This window comes from Thamnophis sirtalis, unplaced genomic scaffold (genome assembly GCF_051295495.1).
Source record: "Thamnophis sirtalis isolate CommonGarterSnake01/CBP01778 unplaced genomic scaffold, rThaSir2_p1.2 scaffold_1, whole genome shotgun sequence".
NCBI lineage: Eukaryota > Metazoa > Chordata > Lepidosauria > Squamata > Natricidae > Thamnophis > Thamnophis sirtalis.
The window spans coordinates 49,305,137-49,318,624 of NW_028261381.1; the positions used below are offsets into that span (position 1 = coordinate 49,305,137).

Below are 13,488 nucleotides of genomic sequence, written 5' to 3' on the forward strand. Positions count from 1 at the left end.
CTTTTTGCGACCTTCTCACAAGCAAAGTCAACGGGGAAGCCAGATTCACTTAACAATCATGTTACTAATTTAACAACTCCAGTGATCCACTTAACAAATGTGGCAAGAAAAGTGATAAAATGGGGCACACCCCATTTAACAAATTTCTCACTTAGCAACTTCAATTCTGAGCTCAATTGTGGTCATAAATTGAGGACCAACTGCATTATTTGTAAACCTAGGCTATCTCTATTCCTCAATGTTACAAACAATCCAACTCACTATTCACCAACATTTTGTGTTTAAGTCAATGTGCAAGATTTCACAAAATATACCTTTTTTGAGTTCCTAATTTTCTGTACTGTTTTGAAACTGTAATGGAGAATGGGGTAAATATTCATTAGAAGGACAAGAATAATTGCATTTAGTGTCATTTAGTATACCTTCATAGTTGTGCATGATTGTTTCATAAACATGTGACAACTGTTTATGTTTATTCAATTTGTATGCCGCCCTATTCCCAAGGGACTCAGGGTGAGTCCCGAGGGACTCAGTATTAGTATTATAACTAATACTGTCCATTTAATTGTTTTTATTTTCTAACCGGTTCACATAAAAGATATTTCATTTTAAATAATACCAAGTGAAAGAAGCAGATGCAAGTAGTTTGTGGAAAAATTAAGAAGGAAAGTTATACAATTTCTGCCACAAAGCTCCCACTGACATTTTTATAACTTTCATGCAGCCTGGAAGATACCAATGAATAATGCTGCATATTATTGATCCATCTTCATGATCAGATATGTATTAGCTATTGTCAGGACACAGGAATATATATATAATGATATTCATTTTGTGTACTGTCCAGAGTTGCTTTCAGTGAGATGTTTGACATTATACATTTGTTAAATAAATAAATTTCCAATTAGCATGGAATTTGAGTGCCACTACATCGCAACACATCCTCTACCTACTGGACAGCTCTTGAGCTCCTAACATTGTACGAATAGCTTTAATTATTATTAATAATAACATTTAACATATCCCACCATTTAGCTCTTTGAAAGAATAAACAACATTTTTTTCTCCAATTGTAAAGTTCTATAGCTCTTCTTTCCTTTAATAATTTTATTCACTTTTTTTCCTAAAGAAAAACAACTGATTCAATGCTGGCATATGGCATATTAAGCTATCAAGATGTAATTTCATTCTGGAGAGCCCTCATACCCTCCTCAATTACTTGAATGTCACCAGCTCGCACCGATAAGAATAAATCGAGCACCAATTATAATTTGCCCCTGGCAAATCAGACCCATTAATGAATTGCCAGTCCCTGTAAGGAATATAATCTAGGGATTAGAGATTGCATGCTAGATTTCTGTATATCACCCTATTGTTAAGAACACCAGAGCAATGGCAGCAGAAACTGGCCATAGTACAAAGTGAATATTAAAGCTTCAATGCTAAATGTAGAACAGGATGGCAGAGAAAAATACAAATGGGCGCAAAGAGAAAACCTGGCTATGGAACAAAAAAGTGATGAGCACAGATGGTTATAATTTGTGTTATTGAAACTCAGTGTACATTTCCAAATCATGCATTTATTCTGGATTGCTCTTGGGCCACTTTTCCACAAAATGGTTTTTTATTTTATTCAACTAAATAGTCTATCTGCATATAGTCATTTTTAAATAAAACTTGCTAAGAAACTATTTTTCTGGAAAGTTCTAATCTAACCCTAATTAGGGTTCCTGTTTATTGGCTGCTGGTATTTTTAATTCTTTTCATGTTCGTTATTGTTTTTGCTGTATTTTAATTCTGTGGGTCATGGGTCACTCCTTGAGATATATAGATACATAAATTGGATGGATAATGAAATGAATGAATAAATTAGAGGTGAGGAGGCTGCCTTAAGCAGCTGATTGTTGGTATTTGACATGGAAAGCAGCAAATTCTCATGTACCAACTCAGGCAAACAAGCTAACAATAAACAGCAGTCTAATCAAGGGCTCTCTAAGACCACTCCCACACTCTCAGGCCAAGCCACTAGAACACAGGTGTCAAACTTGCAGGATCATGTTGCCATCACATGACATATTGTGATGTTTTTCCCTTTAAAGTGTGGGTGTGGCCTGTGCATGATGCCCTGCACTAGAATATAAAATGAGAGCAAACCCAAATCCTTTCCAACACTGATGTTTTTACAGGTAGTCCTCGACTTACAATTGAACCCAAAATTTCTGTTGCTAAGTGAGACATTTGTTAAGTGAGACATTTGTTAAGTGAATGTTATCCCATTTTACTTTCTTGCCACAGTTGTTAAGTGAATCACTTCAGTTGTTAAGTTAGTGACACATTCAAGTGACTCTGGCTTCCTCATTGACTGGCAAAAAAGTGATCATGGGACCATGGGACACTGTGACCATCATAAATACGAGTCAGTTGCCAAGTGCCTGAATTTTGATCACATGACCATGCTGGATGCTACAACAATCATAAGTGTGAAAAAATGGTCATAAGTCACTTTTATCAATGCTGCTGTAACTTTGAATGGCCACTAAATGAACTGTCATAAATCGAGGACTAGTTTGGAGATGAAATGTCTGCAAAATAACAATGAAGCCCAGAGAACCCCAAAGTTCAACTTGTCTACAAATATTCACTTCTAACCATTCTCACGTATTTGCAAATCCACCTGAAGGAAGTGGGAAAGTGTTTAGAATGATTTTCTGTTTTGAGAGGCGAAATAACATGATCAGCCTTAATTAAGCATTATGCACTGGATCTGATTCATTCTGAGGTTGGGCAAAGAGCAAGAGAGACTTATTGTTTTATGCTTTGTGTGTGAACTTTGTAGAAGTAGCCCCAGACTTGCTTTGAAACAAACAACTTTTTTTTGGCTTTCATCCAGCAAAGCAACCTTTATACTCTTAATTACTTTCTCTCTCATACCACTTGTGCATTTGGGGACAGGGTTTGTTTTTGCGTCAATGTACAAAATAAAAGCAATACATTTAGAGCCTGGATTTTTTGGGGGTTCTTGTAGATCGCTTTGGAGAATGAGTGCATACCATTCCTTGGAATCAGAGGTAGTATTCTACTGGTTCGGACCAGTTCTCCTGAATCGGAGAACTGGGGGTGGCCCTGCCCACTTGCCCCAGGTCTATGGCATCCCATTTAGGCCCCTTTTTCACCAAAAACACATGCATGGGAAGCTATGTGCAGACGTGGCTGTGCACATGCGCACATTCATATTTGAGAACTGGTAGGGAAGGTAAGTCAATGCCACCCCTTCTTGAAATCAAGTTTTTCCCTTCTTGCATATTTTAGACAAACTGAAGTTCTTTACAAACAAGACATAAATGAATCTTTTAAAAATACACGTAACGGCATCTTTCCAGGCAGGGTTGTGCCCCTTGTACATAGAGAGCAACATAAACGGGACCAAAATGCACACAGGTTTCTAGCAATGATCTATTTTTTTTTATTGTGCTTCCTGGAAGATTTAAGGAATACAGGGCAAAACCCTTTCTGCTTTTAGACAAAGATGAAAATAACAGAGCCACAGAGAAAAGGAGCTCACACAATTTCATGAATTGCGCTTGGTGGATATCTCCCCCCCCCTTTGTGAAATGAAATGAAAAGCCATGCAGAAATAAATCAAAAGGACAGAAGTCAATTTCTAGCAGGATTTTATTCTATACTGCATAACAACAGATGTAAAAGCCCAGTGGGTAGGTGGAAGTTAAGTAATGAAAAGAAGGGTTAACCAAGGGCTTGTCCCAGCAGAACCCCTGTTGACCTATCTAGTTCTAGTTCAAAAACTAAGCTGATTTCCCGAATGGAAAATTATGAGGGAATTCAGAATTGTAAGTTAAACAGGAAATCAGGAAACATTCAGGAAAACAAAAATGGCAACCATTTCATACTGTACTATTGACCTGGAAATTGAAGGGCTGTGGCCATGAAATCCATAAGATTCAAGTTTGACTTACAAGAGACAGTACCACGTCCAAATAACAAACAATATAAAGGGCCGAACAGCAACTCCTTGTTATAAATTTATTGCCATTTTATTTTTTAAAAAAACATCAGAAATTTAGCAAAAAATGGTTTTCATTTTCTATCTTTTGTCTGGTACTAACCAAAACATGATTTGCACAGAATCCCTGAAATGAAAGAAATTTTTTAACAAGTAATAAAAAGACAAAAGATTAAAAAAAAACCACAGATATCATAGATCTCACAGGTATCAAAACAAATTTTATTATAATTCCATCTGGGGACTTTTTCTATGACCCAATCTTGTAAAATCTAGCATCAACATTGTTCTGATTTATTTTAACTATTATGATCTTGCATAAAATTACAATACATTTTAATGAGCTCGAGGCATTCTAAGATACTACAAGTCTCACTAACCGGAAATTGTCATAATTGAATTAGAGAAAATATATTTAATTATGATGTTGTTACTGTTATTGTTGTTAATGATGTCAGCTAAATTGATCCACTGCAGGATGAAAGCTTCTTCACTGATCAAAACTATCATATTGGTAGGTAGGATTTTTTCAACCACCTAGTGTAGGGTTAAGAGAGTAGGACTAGTCAACATTTCACCCAACCAGCATCCATGTGTAAGGGAGAATTAAAAGCTGGATATCCTTGCTCTTAATCCAGTTTTTGAATCACTATACCACCTAGTCTTTTTTAAAATTTGTAATACAACTTGTATCTAAATCTCCTATTCTTATTCATATGCATGGATTGTACATTGTATTACTCACTTGGATCCTTGTTAAAGCCTACTTTATGTATGAAATCTAGAGGAGTGCCAGCCTATCCTTGCTTTGAATGTGTACAAAGCCTTGCCTTCGCTTAGTCAGAGTTTCAAAACTGTACTCACCTCATCACGTGCCAGGTTTCCTTTTGAATGCCACTTTTATTCACCCAGAACTCTAGAAAATGTTTGTTGGGGTTTTGGTACAATTATATATTTTCTCCACAATGGCATGCCTGGATTTTTTTTTAAAGTTACATTAATGCTGAACTTAGATAATTGGTTTATGCATGTATTCATGCTACCAATAATTGGTTTTATGCACTATGCCAGAAAAGAAAGAATGGGAAATTAAATAATTAGCTGGTATTTGGAAGCATGAATCAGACAAGGTTTTGGGTTTTATTGGCCAAGAAAATTCATACGCTATTCAGATAAAGGATGGAAATATTTAAAGAAACACTGTTGTTTGCCAGCACCTATTAAAATTCATAATGAATTTGACTTTAAAAGGAGGCTGTTTAATCAGTTTTGTAGAGAAAAACCATTCCTTCTGATGAATGCAGAGAGAGTGCCATCTGCAGGACTAAAACTGCTAATTACAATTACTATAATTATATAGTTTTAAGAAAAGGTGTATTTCCTCTTCCTTAATTTCCTTTGCATGTATTACCTCCCTTAATAAAGAAATATATATCTCATTTGAGTAACAAAATGTGCTACTTTACAATCCCATAGGATTATACCAAAATTACGCAAGCACTTAAGCCCTGTGTGCTGCTATCAATGCTGAGTCCAGTTACCTGTTGCAATTTTGGAATTAAACAATGAGAAGAGACCAGTCAAGATGCAAGAAAACCAAAAGACAGACTAATGGAGAAATCAGGTGATCAAAATGAAAAAGGAATCCATGAAATTCAATACATGAAAGTTAATAAAAATCTCAGCTAAACCAGAAGTTCTTTACATTTCTCTGCTTGGGATGATCCAATGCCCCAAATTAGATAAAATCCAGAAGAGTTTTTGCTGATGTATTTTACCACATGTAGGATATGACAAACATGGAAAAGCTACTGTATTTGCAATAAAGGGTCACACTGTTTTAAGTCACATGATGACCTGCAGGAGATGGGGCAATGAGGATTTCCCCTTTGGGTTTGATTGGGGAGGATTACTTTAAGAATCTTAACAAACCTACCTTGTTTTTCTACGTTACGGGACCAATAAAGCAACAAATTTCTATTTATATTCAGGAATACTGCTAGAAGACTCTTTCAAGAAGGTATAGAGAAATTTAAATATGCAACATTCAAAACAAGAATTGGTGGTCTGAGTTTGGAATATTGATTATTCCAGTATTTGTAAACAATATTCACTCCAAGAGTTTTTTTAAAATTCTTGGAGTAAACAATATTTACTAAAAGAATACAAAATACTTGAACAATAATAGTGGCTATGATAATTATTCTTTATTAATTCATAACAATGAGAGGCAAAAAGTACTTTTGAATCAGAATGACGGGAGCACCTTTCCCAAACCATGCTTGTGCTTATACTGTTTTTCTATATTTCTGTCCCTAATTTAACTTTGAAAAGAAGGGTGAGATATAGTTTGATCTAGAAAAGCATAAGGTAAAAATGATAAGAATATCTTCATCAAGCTGGTGAAGGAGAATTTCTTTTTAATTGTCCAAATAAAACAGGTTCAACACATATTCCTTCAAAGAAATCCTAAATTTGGCTCCTCTATTTTATCTCTGACTATGATACCCACCCTTTTTCTGGATAGTATACAATATCTGGGTGTTGGATTTGGGGTAGAAAATGTACATTGTGAGGAGCTTCCAGCTCTTAGCTGTTCATTAAAGCAGACGGACTATTTATTTAGTCAATAAATTAAATTTATATGCCATCCATCCTGCTATCCTTTTGCAAGATACTTTCTGTACTACTCTGAAAAAGAAGCCGTTGAAAGGGTTAAAGGGCAGGACTGCAGACCACAGCCTGGAGTACCAATCTGACAGGGTTCAAGATCGACTCAGCCTTCCACCCTTCAGAAGTGGGTAAAATGAGGACCCAGATTGTTGGGGACAAGAGGCTGACTCTGGTAAACCATTCAGAGAGGGCTGTAAAGCACTATGAAGCGGTATATAAGTCTAAGTGCTATTGCTATTACTGTCTATGGAGATTCTCAGTCATCCAGATCATGGATGTCCCAAAGGTGCTTTTTCAAGAGGCAACTGGACTTTCTGGTTTTTCTTTGAAGACGTTTCGCTTCTCATCCAAGAAGCTTCTCTAGCTCTGGCTCCCCACCATCTATTCAGAGCTGAAGAAGCTTCTTGGATGAGAAGCGAAACGTCTTCAAAGAAAACCCAAAAAGTCCAGTTTCCTCTTGAAAAAGCACCTTTGGGATATTGCTGTTACTATTAACTTCAGCAAGGTATCTTATATTAGCCACTTATTTTCTAGGCTTGTGCAGAAGGAAACCATGCAAAAGAGGTGTTTTCTCTTAGTTAAGACCACTTCCTATTAATCATATTCAATAATGGAGGTTTTGTTTTGTTTTTGGTGCCTTTCAGTCACCTCAGACTCCTAGCAAGTGCCTAGACATGTCCCTGCAGTTTTCTTGGTTAAGATTCTAAAAGGTGTTTTGCCCTGGTATCCTTCCTCGGACTGAGAGTGAGTAATTTTAGGCTTTGCGCTAAGGCGAAGCTAGAACTTACAGCCTCCCAGTTTCTAGCCTGGTGCTTTCTCTACTACACCAAACTATTCAAAGTATGAATAGTCTTATCAGACACCATTTGCCATCCCATTCATCTTAGATACAATCCTATATTACCACTGGCTGTGCTACTAAGCAGGAACATCCTTGTCTTGTCAGGATGCTCAGCAGTAAATAGAGTTAAATGTTTTTTTTGGGCAGACAATAGCAGTGCGAATGAGAGAAGCTTAAGTAATTAAAAAATAACTCTGAAAAATTCAATATGCATGTTTATGGGAAGAGTCAATAAAGGAGAATTGTACTTCCATATACTTTGGGCTGTAAATGCCAAGAAGAACTTAATTAATTATGGTAGTAAAACAGAAACTATAAACAAGAGCGTTAGGAAGAAATGAAGAGAGGAGGCGGCATCTTTTAGTTTTCAGGATAAAACAAAAGACTTTTTAATTATGATAATGGTATAATGGTACCTGTAACAATGGGGTGATGTCTAAGATTACTGGAGCTACAGTTCAATTGTATATGAAAGAGATCATACTGGGAAAGACTAAGCTATGAGATATTAAGTAATCAGAATAACAGAATAACAGAGTTGGAAGGGACTCTATCCACTGCTTCTTGTCCTACCTTCTGGTGCTTTGGAAAACAGGTTGACACTCTGTTCTTTATGACAGCTCCTTAGATATTGGAATACTGCTATCATGTTACTCCTATACCTTAATCATACCTAAGGTTATGTTTGCCCTGGGCAAAGGACAGTAATATATTAAGAAATACTACACTGGAGAACAACTGTCATTGCCACATAAAGAGAAATTAGAAATTTTGGTGAATACATTGAAACCCTATCTTATCTGCATCTAGTAGCTAAAAATCAAAATTGTAAAATAGACAGATAGATGATCAGTGGTGGATTCTTACTGGTTCAGTCTGGTTCAGAACTGGTAGCGATCCGGTCTGCCACGCCCCCAAACCGGTTCCCCGGTCGTCGCCGTCAACATTTTTTTTTAGTTCGGTGCATGCACAGAACAATTTTAATTGAACTTTGCATACTTGTGCAGCACACACCCAGCATGTGCACAAAGCGCATGCATGAGCAAACTGGCAGTAAAGCCAGCCGGAACCCACCCCTGTAGATGATAGATAGATGGATGGATGGATGGATGGATGGATGGATGGATGGATGGATGGATGGATGTTTCATACTTCTTAATCACCCATCTCTGTCATGCTTTTTGATCGAAAATGCAGAAGTGTAAAAATGGCTTGTCATATTTATCAGAAGAGCTATGGTATTTTCATCCCATCTAGAAATCATCAGTGTTAGTGGTTAAATGTCATAAATACAAATATCCAGTTAAAAAGGAAAAAAATCTGCATTTCTCTTATATTTCTGATATGAATTAGTCATGTATTAAACATGACAAAGCAAGATTCTTGGACTTAGTCTATGACAGTTCTAAAGAAATATAGGCATCACTGCTTACATAATCTCTCTTTTGCTCCGCTGTTCCTTTTCCAGAAAATATTTGTTGAGCCAGAAAGGCAAATAAAGGGGGAGGAAGAAATGAAGAATTAAGTCCAAAATTAGCTCCAAAGTGCCTGAATAGCAATGCAATAAAAAGTTAATTCCTTTAAATAAACAGGTATATCCTTCTCTCAGACATTGACCTGAAACTTAAATATAGTTATGGCATCTTTTAATTCTGAGCCTAAAGAGAAAAATATGGTAGACTCCTACTCTGTAGTTGGGAAGTCTGCTGGCTGTTAGCCAATTATGAGTGCTAAGCAGGGGTGGTTTGCTACCAGCATTATTGCCGATTCGGCGCACAATTTGCACCTATAAAGGTCTGCACATGTGCACAATGTTAGAAGAGGGGAAAAAAACTTTAAATTTTTGCAATGAAGATTGTTCTGCACATGTACAAAACCGAAAATCAAGATGGTGCTGCCGATGATAGAACCAGTTTGGGGGTGTGGCAGGCCGAGTTACTACCTACTCAGCCGAACCAGTTCGAACCAGTAGGAACCCACCTCTGGTGCTAAGTCAAACCCAGTATAGATGATTGTTGATGCTGATAGCAAGATTTTGGATCCTCACCGTGGCAGAGTAGCAGGCCCTGAAACATACTGACTGCTAAAGAGAACCAGGAATTGGAGCTACATGATTCCACAAAAGGAAAAAGTAACTATTATCCTAAGAAGACAACACCTGGAACTCTGGCCATATAAGAATGTTCTCCAGGCTTTGCTGAAAGCAACTTTCTTGCTTTTTGATCTTCTTTTCTGCATCTTTGGTTCCACGTTCCTCTTGTTCCTTGCCTTCTGGATAGAACTTGGTCTTGAACCAGTTTCCCTCACCAGCACTAAATCTGTTATCTGTTTTTCAGAGAACTGTGTTTTCCAGCTTTGCGACTATATCCAGCCCATATTCATTGTTATCTTAGCAAAAACTGCTTACTGCAATAAACAGATTTCTCTTGGATTTATGACTCCTTGGAAGAGTTTATCTCTCCTTAGCTATAATGAGTAATTTACAACAAGGCAATTAAAGACCAGGGACTTGTAAATTGCCTCTCTGCCTGCCTGTTTTCAGTCAAAGCTTTGCATAGGACACACAGAGTGAACGCTAAGTTGACAACAATGAGATATGAAGTTTCCTCCTCCTCCTCTCACCTTGTTCAGCCAAAATAAAAATTTTCAATAAAATAATTCTGCATTTGCTATATGGACAATGGGAAAATTAGACAATTTGGAACTGATGTAGAGTAATTTGTAAAAAACACAATTGGCTCCTTTATCAAGCAGTCCTGTCCTGTTAAGGATGGGAATGGACCTGCTTTAGATCACTGAAAGCTAGTTAATATTCCAGATTCTTCTTTGGCCAGACAGTGCTTGCAGAACCACTCAGAAGCAGGACATTGGGTCCAGTCCTGTTTACAGTATTTTGACATGTATTCCTTAACTGTGGGAAAAGTATATTCCAGGTATATTTAAACATAAATGTAAGAACAATCTATGTCAGCAATTTTAAGGACAAGAACATAATCTTTAATATAGTGTTGCCCCAATGTTTCTGGCTGAGTATATAGTAGATCATCTGTTTGTCTTTAGGACTTAGTATATCTAGAGAAGTCCACTCTATGTATTCAACGTATTTGGATGAAAGATATAAGGGAGTAAGAACAGCTAAGTATTGGGTGCAAAGGGGAGGGGGTAATTTAAATTGGATTTTTTTTATTTAAATCAATTTTTTTCTTTTATCAAATTTATTCTAATAAAATGCTTTTGGAGTAAAAATCTATCTAAAGATAGTTTTCTACTTAAGATACATTAATAATTTAGTTTATTCAGCGTGAAATGGAGTTTAATTATCTAGCATGAGGCTGTATATTCTGCAATAATGGGACTGTGCATGAGTCAACAGTGGATCAGAGGAGGAGTAGCTGTGGGACAGAGATGACAGTTGCTCTTTAAAAACCATGTTTTAAATCAACTTGATTTAAATCAAATTCTCCCTGGTGGGGTGCTCCATAGATGGAAGATCTAATTTATGATGTTCTGATCTGAAAACTATACAAAGCACTCATAACCTGCTTTACTTATCCTTTACTGATCCAGTAATCTTAGAGTTCTGACAGCAAAATGATTTGCTTCTTGCTGGCAGAAACAGGTCCATAACTAACATAGCAAATAGTGATATGTGCAGTCACCCCAAAGAATCATAGAATAGGAACAATGGCAGTCAGCTGTGCAAGCAATTTTTTTAAAGCACAGTAGTGTTATATTGATTTATATTTTATCTGCTGCTGGTACCGTAGTTAAATGTGAAGTATCTTGTGTGTAACTGCACAATCTTTCTGCTCATGTTTTTGATAAGTATGTGATGTTTGCTAAAACCATACATCTGCAATAAAGTCACTTACTTACAATTGGATATCTGAGAAATAGTCATATTAAGACCTCTTTCGAGAAAAGCAATCAAGGAAGTAAGAATGGGAAAGAGTTAATGCAAAGACCAGGCACATTCCTTTTTTAATATTTTGCTTATGACACGAAATGATACAAAGGATGCGAATCCTGTATTTTTGTGAAATGTTTCCAATGGGAGTAAATATTTCCCAAATCAATAAAAAGATAAGTTTTAACAATTTTGGGCCAAAGGGAAAAATGTGCCCCTAGATAGCTATATAAACACATATTTTGTGTGTGTGTGTGTGTGTGTGTGTGTGTGTGTGTATTTGTGTTGCAACACAAATGTAACAAAGGCAACAGTAAAAATAATGGCTTTCTGTCGTGATGGTCTCTTGTGACAAGCAGATAGACAGAGAAAGGAAGCAGTTGCTTCTTCCCATATTTGGGCATACCAGGGGTTGTGACACAATACATACCTATTTCCCTGGCCTAGCTGATAAAGGAAGAGATCCTGTGGCTACTATAACTGCCTGATATATAATACAGCCCAGGTTCGATTCCCAGTAAGGGTATGGCTAGCTGATGAGAGCTAAATAGCTTGAAATAGATCTATACTAGTCTCCCTTTATTTATTTATCAGCACAAATACTGATAAATAAATACACACACACACACACACACACACACACACATATATACACACATACAGATGTCTTGTCATGATCAATTGCAACAGGTCATTCTTCAAGTTAGCATCATATATAACAAATCACAGTGGTCAAATGTGGAAGCTGCAAAAATAGCACATAGTAGTTTTTCAGAAAAACCCATAGAAGATGAATGTTTTACAAATGTCTTCTGGACAAGCTCTTTTAAAAAGGAAGGTTGGGTTTAGTAGTACCCACAGGAGCAAATCTAGGCAGGAATATAAGCATCCATGTATCATGGGCATACCAATTCTCTTTAACTGCTGGTAATTCAAAATAATATAACCTCTAATTTATTTAAATTTGATCTGTTTAGTTCAGTTCAAAATGGCCATAGCATTCAGAAAACTGTTCAGGGTTGAAATGGCACTTTCATATACTGCAAGCAAACATACTATAGAGCTTGATATCATCAGGAAATTATCTCACTCTCTAAAAATTTTATGGCAATCAGTTTGATATAAAGGTTAAGGCTAGAAGACTGACTTTTAGTCTTGCCCTAGGCACAAAACCAGTTGGGTGACCCTGGGCCCAGGAGGCAATAGCAACTCACTTCTGAAATCTTGCCATGAAAACTATAAGGACATGTCCAGGTCAGTGGTGGGTCAGGTCAGTATTTTTACTACCAGTTCGCTAGTGCATGTGCGCAACACTTCTGTGCATGTGCAGAAGTGTTCATGTGGGTGGGTGGAGCCTCCTACCGCCGCCACTACCAGTTTGCCTGATCCGGGCTAAACAGGCAGAAACCCACCTCTGGTCCAGGTATTTGCCAGAAGTGAAGGCTAACTCAAAGGCCTCAAATAAAAAGATAAAAAAATGATAGTTTTAAATTGCGAATTAAATACTGTATGTGTTAAATAATATACATTATTCCTTATACTGATCTCTTTCAGATTCCATTATACTCCTTAGTTGTTACTAGTCTAGCTTACTCTCTGTAATTGATTCCATGTGTGATGAAAAGAGAAAGAAATAGCTGATTAGAGAGCCATTACCAAACAGTGCCAAAACTATATACTTTTCTTTGCTGAAAAGTCTTGGATATTCTTGGCAAGATTGACGTGGAAGTATTTTCACAATCACCATATACATGATTTATTCAATACAGAACTCAGGATGAAAAAAGATTGAGATTATGTTATCCTTGAACACTGAAACTTCTTCTTCGTCATGTCTCAAGAGTGCAAAATTAAATTATCCTGGTCCCTATAGGCCATTTTCTAGATCTACAGAATCTGGGAAGCTAATGGATTTCAGTCCTCAGATCTCCACATCCTATTTATTTCATACGCTTCATAAGGACCCCCCCCCCCCCACAGCAGACCACAATGTTCCCAAGCCTGAAATAAAACACACTGCAGCGCTACAAAGATATCTTCAGTTAT

At 36.8% G+C, this 13,488-nt stretch overlaps 1 protein-coding gene across 1 annotated transcript in view; it reads right to left on the reverse strand.

Moving 5' to 3' along the window:
* Positions 1-13,488, reverse strand: part of LOC106552522 (kalirin) — a 489,228-nt gene that overhangs the window by 87,825 nt on the left and 387,915 nt on the right. The gene's annotated exons all lie outside the window — the stretch shown is intronic.